The sequence below is a fragment of the Lipophrys pholis genome, assembly GCF_963383615.2.
Source record: "Lipophrys pholis genome assembly, chromosome: 10".
NCBI lineage: Eukaryota > Metazoa > Chordata > Actinopteri > Blenniiformes > Blenniidae > Lipophrys > Lipophrys pholis.
In genome coordinates, this window is record NC_137640.1 from 11,374,158 (window position 1) to 11,386,607 (window position 12,450).

The following is a 12,450-nucleotide window of genomic DNA, read 5'->3' on the forward strand; positions in this document are numbered from 1 at the left end:
CCTCGTTAACAGACACATTTTTACCAGTAGTCCAAAAGTCCAGAATGTATTGAAATAAATCTTACTAGAGGTACAGGAAACAATAAATCTGTACAATAGTTAATTATCTATTCATTCCCAAACCACTTAGTCAATCTGTGTGTCACTGGGTGCTGAAGCCAATCTGGATGAAGGCATCGTGCTTCCTGGACAGGTCGACACACAGGGCAACACAGACAGAGTGACAACCACACTCACTCACTTGTACCAGCAATTTGCCAGTAACCTCAAACACATTTTAACTGATTTCCCACAGAGAGAAAAAAAAAACCCCAACCTGTGCATACACAGTGATAATATGCGAACTCAACAGCGATGGCTCTCAAGCTGAAGGCTTGAATATGGGACAATATTTTCACTGTTTCATAGACTTGGTAACCACTTCCCCATAGTGCCTTATTCTATGCAATTGTTAACAAAAATATTTTCATTTCAAAAATCCATTATTATTTTTTTTTTTTAATTGATCTATTGATTCCGTTTTCATGTTTGTCAGCTGTTTTCATCCTAAATGTTTATCATTTGTGCTTTTCTCAACGAGTTGACAAACATAAGACCAACACAGCCCTAGTAACTGCCTGCTCCAGAGCAGAGAGGAGAGGACGGAGAGCAGAGTATAGGATCACAGAGAAGGGGGGGAGAGAAATAGTTCAGAGAAAGCAGTTCAAACAAGAAGGGCATGCTTAGTAATCAAGACAAATTTATAAGTAATGTTCAAATGCAAGAAACAATAATACCCCGCTTTTATAAGGCAGACAAACAAACAGATGTTATAAAAAAACAACTACATTTCCGTGACCCTTATTATCATAAAGCCACACAAAGGCAAGAAGTTTGTGTGACTCGGTTACATATGGAAGTCTGATGTGTTTCCTGCCTTTATTCAGCATGCTCACGGCATCCTTCTGCGATCATGCTTGTCTGAAAACGCACAATAACCTCTCTTTTCAAAAGTGTATGTAGGTGTTGGACAGCTGTTGTTTTTAACCTGAGGCCAAACCTCATCAAAGAAGAAGAAACTTAAGATGACCTTTCTTTGTTTTCTCTCTGCAATGTAGTTACCATGTTACCATTACATGCATACATGGACATGAATTATTTCAGAAACACAAAACACGAAATCTTTTAAATGTCCACAGATAGTACATAGAGATTTATTCAGCAAACGTTTTTCACTATGAACTACTATAAAGGCTACAGTGACTCAAACAGGCTATCAGTTGAATCACTGTGTGGGCAGAATGCCCATTCTTTGGGTGTGAGTTATAATAACAACAACAACCAGAAAAAGACACGGAAAATGCAAATTTTGCATAACTTTGTTGTGTTATTATTCAGCCCGAAGCCTCATGTTGCCTGTGTACAGCGAGGTTACCAGTGGAATAGGGGATTTGCTGTCAATAGGACATATAGGCAAATAATCCATCGGGTGTCCCCTGGGTAAAAGAAAAGCTCGGGCACAGAACATTAATTAGTCTCATGGACTGTCTTAGGAATGTAATGGGGTTACAGCTCGGAACAAACACACATATGGGCCATAAATACCTTCACAAACATACCAGGCACACATTCACATTTGGTCACACATACGCACAGGTACTCACACTAACACAGACACAAGAAAATTAGAAGATAACAACAGCAGCAGGGGGAGAAAAAAAAATCGCAGCTATTAAAGAAAGGACATCTTGAGTTATTTGTCAAACACCTATTTGGAATCTGTTCATTGAAGAATGTATTAATCAAAAGATTAGATTTGAACAGATGGAAACATCTGTTTGGGGAAATGAATTTCAAGTGGAGTCAGAAAAAATCTCTCATTCTCACTTTTTTCCAGTAGACGTTAGGCCTTGAGTAAGAATAGTGCTGTTGTCAGTATTAGCAATGAGGCTTGTAAGCCCTCCAAGTAGTTTGTAGTAACAGCTGGGTCTGACATGGAGAGCATGTACAAGGGCAGCCAGGCTGAAGAGAGGGAGGGGGCGGTAGAAAAAGAATTAAAAAAACATATAAACCGAGGATCTTCACCTTAATGAACACAGAGTGCATCTAACGAGTGACACGTGGTTAAACAGAAATTAGTTGTATAACAAGCAGCTGAAGACTGATAAACAAATCTGACAATGAAATGTGCTTCAAAGACTAATCTTTTCTTGGACTACTTGAAGTAATACTACAAATTCTCAATTACAAGCAAGAAAGAATCTCACTGCCATATCTAAAGGCAGTAGCTGGTTGAATACGTAATTTTTCATACTGAGAATTAATTTTTATGTACAGCTTGTACAGAATAATGAGTCCAGCCTGGAATATATGAAAATTATTTCATTGCAGCTCACAATTTGGCTCGTTTCAATCATCGATGCAAACATAAAAAGGCAGCCAGCGACCTCTAAAAGCTAAATTCCTTTGCCAAAACTAGGTTTCATCATCTATTTTAACTGTGGGTAATTGACCACATGGTAACCTAAGATCTTACAGTGTCATCATTGAGAAAGGACCAAAGAAACCTACAAATATGTCAACCATAATCTCGGCATAGATTCACAGTACAATGGATGGTTAAAGGCAGAATGGGGAGGGATGTTGTCACACATGCCCTCGTTGATTCCTCCGAGCCATTCCCAGCTTCATATCTGTAATTAACGACAGATGCACACGGAAAATTAGCATATGTTTGGCACATTGGTGCTAATCGGTCATATATTTCTGCATATTAATGAACTATTCCATCTACGTACAAGTATTTTGAATTCCACAAATTCACATAAGAAATAACAGTGTGTAATAATGTGTAATAATGTGCACTAATTACATAATCCTCTTTGGATTATTTTTTTTTTTTTTTAATCAAAAGTGATTTGCAGAGAACAAACAAAGAGGGCAATCCTGCATCATAGTAAAGATGCATGGCATATGTCACCTTTTGATTCTAGCCGCTGTAGCCTCCAATCAAATCGCAGCATTTCCCACAGTGTCATAGCTCACAGGAAGCCAGTCCTGTGGGCCAAAACCACATCGCCAGGTTATATCTCACACAAGGATAAACTCGTAAACATACAGTACAGGCAGCATGCGTAACGCACACGGATCTCAGCAGTGAGGCAAGCTGCTCACCTCGCTCCATACTGAGCCCCTCGCAGCCTGTAATAGTAGAGGCTTAGGTTTGGGTGGGGGAAGGGCAGAGGTGCACAGGTTTCTGATCAGACAAGAAAACTAGGCCAAGACCAACAATCCCTCTCCCTGAACAGCCTCAGCCCCTCCTAAATGCTACAACTTTGTTACAGGGCTGTGACAATCACTGGCACGGCTGTCATTAATGGCGAAGCGACAGAGTGATTCTGAGCCCCAAACACGTGTATTTAGAGGCATAACAGCTTCTCATAGCTGGGCTATGATTCATGCTTTCTTGCCCCTTTGGAAGCGGTCCTCCAATAAGAGTTAGAGGCTGGGGGTAGGAGCGGATAGATTGATAGTGTTGGCTGAGTGCCCATGCTCCGAGTCTATCTGTGCTGAAGGGGAGGAGACAGGAGGAATCTATCTGTTGTGCTCTCTGTGCTCATGATAAACTGACTGCCGTCAAGCTTCTTCCCCCTATTACAGCTCGCCTGGCAGAAAAACACCCAAACTCACACCGACCTCCAACATGTTAAACAACAGTTAAAAAAAAAAAAAAGAAGAAAAAAAAGTGTGGCGATAGACGGCAAGTTAAAAAAAGGGCAATAATTCCCATGGTTATGCTATCTTGTGGCTCTGATAGTTTACCAAGGCAGAGCAGTTGTTTTGGAACAAGCGGGAACAACACATATTTCTGAATTAAAACAAGTGTCCAAACAAACGCATTTAAAGGAACCTGCTCCAGCTCCACACAGGGACCATAGTCAGCAGGAAATGCAATGTCTTTCTCCCTTATCCTCAAACTGTAATTCCCACAGAGCTCCACAGTTACAAAGAAAATGAGTTTGAGGGATTGTCCATGACATTAATCCTCCCAAACTCTGCAGTTCTAGAAAGGATCAAATACCCACCAACAAACACAAGAGCAAATCAACAATCTATTTACTAAAGGAAAAACAAAATCAACAATCTTTTTTGGCTTCTTGTCTGCTCTCATTTGACAATGGCTTTCCTGGATGCTGCCTTCCTCTGTTCTCTCTGGTGATTTTATGCCCCCACCCCCCCCAACCCCGCCACCCCCCACCACCCCACCCCTGCCATCTTGGAATCCCATTATTGTGCAGTTGTATGGGTACCCCTGTTCTGCCACCCACGCTTCAGGTACAGTGAACAGAACACCAGCTTCCTGTTTACAAAGCTGGGCAATTGAGAGACCCACAGTTACCAGACTGTGCAGATGAGGGAGGGGGGGGGGGGAGCAGATAGTAGGCTGTGGTTGTGGTTGATTTAAAAAAAAAAGAAAAAAAGAAAAGGGGTGAGCCGATGAAAAGGAAGGTGAGAAGCCTAAAGAGAAAGAAAAGGAAAGAAGAGAGCAGGAGCAAGCAAACAGGAAAAAGTGCAAAGTAAAGAAGAGCAAGGCTGCCTAAGTCGAAGAAAAACCTCCAGCCCCACTCTGAAAATAATACAGTAGTCATATATTGAGAGGGAGGTGTGTGAAAAGTCACATGATAACAATCAGATCAGAAGCTGAATTGACTCTAAATCAATTGAAGTAGGCATGTCGGGGCTGCTCAGGACAGGAGGGGGAAGAGAGGGAGTGAAAGGGAGATAGATGTGAGCCCGTGTGGGGGAGGGAAGAAGAGATTGTTGGTGTCGTGGGAGCACTGCAACAACAATAACAGCAGTGTGTGCATGTGCGTGTTTGTGTGTGTGTGTCTGTGTGTGAGTGACAGAGCGAATGAGTTAGAGTGGAAGTGGGGATGTGTTATGGCTCACAAAAGTGATGAAATGACATCTCCTTTACTTCAGCACACAGCTGCTACTGCAGCAAAGAACGCACTGTTGTCGAGATATCTGACCTTCTATTTTCTTTAGTAGCCGCTGGTCAGACGTGTCTGCCTGCCTGTCATGTCCCCTTCTAATTAACTATATCTACAGGATGACTGCACTGTGTCCATTACAAGCACAGTCTCAGCCCATTGATGCTCCAATCATTAATGTAATCTTGTTATCATAGCTGTTTGCTGAAAAGTCCATCAAATCAATCGTTTAACTTCATATAGACGTGTTTTGAAGGCTGTCCATTAAGCATGTATATTCCTCTGAATATTCCTGAGCTGTTCATATATAATCCTCATCAAGTGATTGTCTTAAATAAGTGAGTCAATAGTGGGGATTAAAAGTCACAGGTAAATGAAAGGACAATTTGATATGAAAACTTATGGATATAGAAAAATTCAGGTTGAGCCTTTCTCTTTTTCGTTGTTTTCTCAATTTCTTTCATCTCTTTTTCTCCTCCCCTCCCCCCTTTCTTTGCAGATTAGAATTCATTAGCAATCAAAGAGCCTCCAGAGAGCTCCAGCTCTTAATTACCTTCTCATTTGCATTTTTGCATATTAATGACTGCAGGGTTTTGGTAGGGTTTTTGCCGCAGTGGTTTAAAGGCACCTCAGTCCTCTGTTCTCTGGGGAGGAGGAGAGATGGCCAGAGGCAAGGCTCCAAGCCTGTCCAATCCACCCCCCCTTCCCTCTCTATCCTTCCTGATGGGAGCTGGACAGAGCAAGAAGAGGGGGTGCGAGCTGAGGGCATATGGGACGGGTGGGTGTGGCGTTGGTGGGGATACGGCAGGGGCGCACAGGTTAAAGGTCAATGTCCCTTATCAACATAAGAAAGAACACATGTCTCCTGCACCGCCTAATTATTGTCATATTGAGCAGTTCACACACCTGATCTGAACAAAATATACCCCAACATGAACTGGAAATCTATACTGCAGAGATTGCTCACGTGGCTTTTATTGAGGACGGCAGCTAGTTTGGATGAAACTCATGTCCCACAGTGTGCCGAAGCAGGGGCGTTTTATATCCCTGGAGAAAGGTGTGTACTGGTGAAATGAGGCTAGAAAGTGTGTGTGTGTGTGTGTGCGTGTCTGTGTGTGTCGCTGTTTCCCTTTACATAGCAGCCTCCCTCCAAGTGCTCACTGGAAGGGCAGCAAGAGGCTCATTTAGTATGTGTCTTAATGACGACGGTATGCATGCACATGTGCGCAAGCAGACAAGGTTATAAAACCACACCACTGCGCATAAGCATATAGACAAACATGTAAACCGAAACAGTTACAGAGAAATTAGTGCGCGCACACACACACGGTCTCCCCGTTTGTACGCACGAACTGAGGGAATAATGCCACGAGAGACGCCAGACAACAGCTCCCAGGCATCTCCTGGCCCCTGAAGTGCTGCTGTTCGTCTTATCCAATATGTTTTGTCTGCAACAATGATGTCTGAGCATGGAAAATAACACCACATCCCACTGCGTTTTTAGATACCTTACAAACCTAACAATTAATGACTTCAAGCCCCAGGACATCTGGCCAACAGGTTCAACATGACTGATTGAAGCATGTCACATTTACACACACGGCCCAGAATATTCTTGAAGAAGCAAGCGTTCATACAGTGGATTCGAAATCGATGTGTTCGACGTGTATTTGTGAGGGTGAACAAAGCAATAATCACATGTATTGAGAATGCATGCAACACGTAAGACGCGTGCATTTTCTCATGATGCATCCCCGAGAGCATGCTCCGAACAGAGTTGGCTTAAGTCGACTTAACTGCTATTAGTGGAGCATTAAAAAAAATGAGTGTGTGTGCACAGCCAGGACCTGAGGACTGGAGCAATGTGTGGGCTGTCAGGGTGGGGTTAATGAGCTATTCCATGACCTCTGCCACCCCACAGGATTGCCTCAGGGAGACAGGCTGAGACAAACAGGAAGACAGGGTGACAACAAGCCTGAGGTTGAATTCAGCCCAGGGACTCCTCCTACAAATCAAATGTGAAGTAATAGAGGTGGTCTCCCCTGAACACAGAGTTAAACACAAGACTTGAGCTTTTCTCTTTTGAAATCCTTCTTATATTTGCAAATATAATAAATGTTAACGTCTGTACCAAATTCCATGAGTTTAAAACCTTTTTTTGCAATGCATTGATGTGTCTGGGTCTAAACTTTGGTAAAATGTACACTCTGTGCCGTCATGTCAGGCAAATATCAGCGACTGCCAGTGAGAGACAGCAGTGATGCATGGAAGCAAAATGAGCCCTGCGTCTTTTAACGATAGCAGAGATTACACTGCCCTCTTCTGGTAAGTTTGTGGAACTTTTTTTTTTTTTTTTTTTTTTGAAATAACTGGTGCGTGTAGATCACTACGTCTACCAAATGCAAACCCATGTTCCTGTAAAATATTCATTACAATATCAGTGCTGCGCATTAAGACTCCTTTGTGACCGTATATTTTCCTGTTACAGAAAAATGTGGATTTTACTACAGTATTAGGCGTTTCTTAATGGTTGTAGGAATCCATCCATCTTCTATCCCGCTGATCCAGTTCAGGGTTGCAGGGTGCTGGAAGCCAATCCAAGCATACTGTGGCCGAGGGCAGGATACATCCTGGACAGGTCACCAGTTTCTCACATGCATGCTTTGTTCTATGGGAGGAAATCGGAGTTCGCGGACGAAACCCACACACATGCGGGGGAACATGCAAACTCCACACAGAAAGGCCCCAGGCTGTACTTGAACCCATGACCTTCTCGCTGTGAGGCGAGAGTGCCAACCACTGTGACATCACACGGCCCGTTGTAGGAATCCATTGACAATAAATTGGATAAATCTTCTTGAGGCAGTTTGACGCAAATCTTAAACACGCAGGATGCCACAACATGCTTCCATCACTTTCACACTAAAAGTTTTTCAGGATGGTTTATTTACTTTTTTTTTTTTTTTTTTTTTAAATCACCCCCACTTACAATGGATCAATTTCTAAAAATGTGTGTTTACCATAAAATTGAAAGTTCAAAAATCACTTGCCAAAGCCTAAACCCTGAAACCCACAACACATTTTGTGATTTGAAGCATTTGAACAAACACAGTCGAACAAAGCTTTGCAACCATTGTTTTGTTTTTGTTTTTTTTTAATAGAAAGATTTATATTCTTTAAACCAGACAACCAGATGCCAGACATTTTTTTTGGGATATATTAAAAAATGAACAGAACAAAAAAACAAACAAACAAAAAAAAAAGACACAAAATGGAATTATATGGTTTAGACTGTGGATTTAGTGGTCTCATATACAATACAATTTCTTTTCGTCGCCATAAGTGCAAATTCTTTTTGAAAAATAAATCACCAATATCCCCCCCCCCCCCCCCCCCCCCCCTCCCCATAGCTATGGACTGACAAGACTTCTCCTCAAAGTAAAAAAAAAAGAAAGAAAAAAAAGAAGCATTTCTGTAAAAGTAAGCCTATATAAAGCAAATCTGCACCGGATCACATAGGTAGTGAGGAAAAAAAACACTGTCCGCTGCGAGACTCTGACAGTCGTCCTTCTGCCCAGTGATAGTAGTGAGCAGGTACTCTGCCTTTGGGATGCACAGAGTGGGGTGTGGTCAACTGAGCATCTCCAATGAACATATGAATACGCAGAGAGATGTGAAGCAGCGGCTGTTTGCCTGGAGGGATTCAGTGCAGATTTCACTTTAAACTTCCAGATTTTCTGAGAATTGAGTCATGTTCTGCCACTTTAAAATGTACATCAAAAAGAACCCAACAAAACAAAAAAACCTTCTGTAAAAGAATCAAAAATAATCACAGTTACAACTCAATCTATAAATAGTAGCCTATTTCTTTTCTCCCAAGTTATTTATGGAACTATGCTTTTATTGAATGCTTATGGTGATCAATAATATCCTCTCCGATCTATCGCAGGAAACATGATCTGACAGAGATGTTAAAGGCCAAAACATATTTCTGTACTGATTTGCAAGTATAAATGATGGTCATTCGGCCGTTTTGTCCGTCTCTGAAGTTCTGTATGGATACCAGATCCAGCCTTCACCTACACAGACAGGGGTTGTTTTTTTTTTGCAGACAGATTCTGCAGTAGATACAACACTGCATGTTTAACATTCAGCACAGCTAGCCTTCTCAGAAAGCTTTGCAACTGTTATACAGGTTTGTTTTTCAAGAAAAAGAGTCTCCAGAAATGAGATCAAATGACCTTTCTCCCGACGAGATCCGAGACAGTGGGCGCAAGTATGAGGGAAGTCCATCCTGTACGCCCGGAACAAAAATCATCATTGTGTGACTATGCAATAAGCTGCATGACAGGTAGGGTGGTATTCTAACAGAGATGCATTTCATGGTGTACAGATGAGGTGGCAGCTGGAGCATCTTCAATCTTGATACCAAATATTCAAGTTTTCTCTTGTTTCGTTTTCTTTTTTTTTTTCCATCATCATATATTCTCATTTAATTTAAATAATAATTTGCATTGAGAAAGCAAAAAAAAGAAAAGAAAACAAAAGACAGGGACAACAAGATAATATTGATAACCATGAAATAAAAGCACACAACATACAGGATGGCCTTCGCAAAGTGCTTTCCTTACAATCGCAGAAGCTGAAAAAGGCAGTTTGATAGCGCTACAACCAGGGGCCCTTTGAGCGGCCTCTACATGTATGTCTGCCATACAGTAGTGGTATGGTGAAGTGAGACAAACAGGACTTTTGAAAAAGCCCACCATAAAACGTTAAGTAGTTTCTTCCCGCCGTCTCACTCTCGCATCCATCACACCTGCCAGAAAACGCCAAAAGTGGGAATCACAGTATGAAGTTATGGAATGTATCCTAAATTGGTTGAAGTGACTACAGACTGCAACGATCTTATCCTCCACACCTTTTCCAATCTCCTCTAGTTCCCCCTCTCCCTCTCTCTCTCTCCCTCGTCGATTCCCCTGCTGAGGCTGTGTGATCTTTGATCAAAGGCTAGTCGACAGCAAAGATGTATGCTTTAAGTCCAGAGAGAGGGAGAGCGATGGGAGAAGAAAGTAGGAGAACACGAAACCCACCCTTTCCTCCCCTGTGCTTTTCCAACCCCATCTCTTTTCAAAAAAAGAAAAAATGTTGCAGTCTGACTAATAACACCAATTCCCAAGCGGCTTCCCTCCCTCCAGCAAACAATTGACTGGATCAATATTAGACGGGGATTATAGGTTGGTCACAGCCACTTAATGAGGGAGACGCTTGTGTTTTTATCTTCCTGGGAATTATTAGCTGAGATATTGGTATGAACATGAATGACAAAAAGACACGAGGAACATGGAGGTTGATTAGACATACCGTAAGACGAGCAGACACCGGAAACCTAATGCATAGCAGTGTATTTTCCACCTGAGTATTACATAGAGACGACAGAGATCAGCAACATTCTCATTGTTGTAATTCCCAAAAGTGAAATCTGTGTTGACCTCCTTTGTGTTTCCATTTCTTATTGTGGCCATGTGATTCCTAACAGCTTGACAGAGCAACGCCGAGCCATTTCTCAGCAAACAGTCCATCACCTGGGCTTCATAAACTCACCCCCTGAAAGCAACATTCGGCCTGCCACCCGTATTTAATCCTACGCGCTGTATGCCAGCATTTGCATCCCCAGAGACTGAGAAAGACTCCAAGTGCAAACTGTCCCCTCTTGGCTGAGAGCAGCCAACAGACAGCAGCCAGCCTCTCTGAAGGACCCAGGGCTGTCTGTGCAAGTGCCAGAGCCACGCTGCGCATAGTGCCGTACTGCATATGCTGCGCTCAGCTTGCTGTGCATCAACAGCCTGATGGAAAACACAAAAAAAAAAAAAAAAAATCAGGTGTGCAGCAAAATGACAAAAGCAAAGCAATCAGCCCCCATTTCTGCTGCCGCGAGTCGCCATAGTAACAGTCACCCCGTCCTGCTCGGTTTGATTATTTACAGTTATCATTGCTATCATAGTTGTTCTTGTCTTTGTTTTATGGCCTTCCCCGATAGATTCAGCAAATTTTATTTTTATAATAGCAAAGGAAAAGAACATATCAAGGTCTATTTGTTCTGTCTGTCTCAGTGTAGCCTGTGTCAGAGTAACCTTGGTCTGGGGCTGAGGCTGGGGACACACCAACTGTGGAGCCATGGAGGCCGATAAAGACACAGCTCTAATAAAGACTTTATTAAATATTAAATAAAACTTGCAAAAGATCACTTTAGTATCAAGCCAAACAGCAATTTGGACCAAAAATGTGGCAAGACATATACTAATAGTTAAAAAAAAAAAAAAATAGAACAGAAGTGTATGGATTCTGTCAGTCACTTTCCACATAAGGCACGCTGTGGCCCTTGATGCTGCATTGTCCACCTGGTGGAAGTGAGCCTCAGCCCCAAACTGTACAATACGACTGACGGAAAGACATGAAACACAACAAGCTTAGTGCTACCCAGACAAGGCCACAATAGGGTCGGTTACAATAAGAGAACATTTCGATTCAGTTTTCGGAAAACTGAGATCATCCAATTCAGCAGTGATCAGAGAACAGTGTTTAAAAGCAACATCATGCTTCATCATTATTCATCAGTGAACTTAACACAAGAGGGAGCTCTCATGGTTGACTTTAAGAAAAAGAAAAAAAAAAAAAACAACAACCTGGAATCATCATCTCTGGCAACTTCACACAATACATCTCCACCATTGGATCAAGACAGTCAAATGTCAAACGCATGTCCAAGTGTCTTATTCTCAGATTATTTCTTAATGTAAAGAACAAATATAGTTTACTTCCATTACAAATTACATCCAGAATCTCTTTTCAAGAGGCTTCAGATCAAATAACTCCATTAATCCAACATTACATTAGTAGCTTACAATGCCCAGTGACTTAATGAAAGCCATGGGATTTTTGTTTTTTTCTCCTTTGGTATTTGTTGTTGCTGGATGTCTGTATTCCTTGATATACTACACATGATTATTTCTATGGAGGGGATGGATGGACTCTTGAGACCGTTGAGTATTAGCTCTGTGCTCATGAAAACTCGCAGGCCTTTCTGAGGTCTCCTGTCCTTAATAAGCAGGACAAGGACAATCAACATTAGTGCAAACTTTTGCTCTCTCAGCTAAAGCACCATTTCCAGTGCTATCAGGCTTTTATCCATAACACCCCCCCTCCCCTCCCCTCCCCAAGCACCCATTTACCCCACCCTCCTGGCACAGCATCCCAAAACCATAACCCAAGTCCCCCCACCCACAAACACGCACACACACACACACACACAAACAGCCATGGAAAAAATAGCTGTAGCACAAACACATCATTTTAAGAAAAGCAGGCGTAGAAGCTACTCATCCTTAAACCTCTCATTCTATTCCTCACACGGACACAAACAGTGAGAGAAAAGCAAAACTCAAGTAAATATCTGTATGATCTCGCACACATTTCTGCA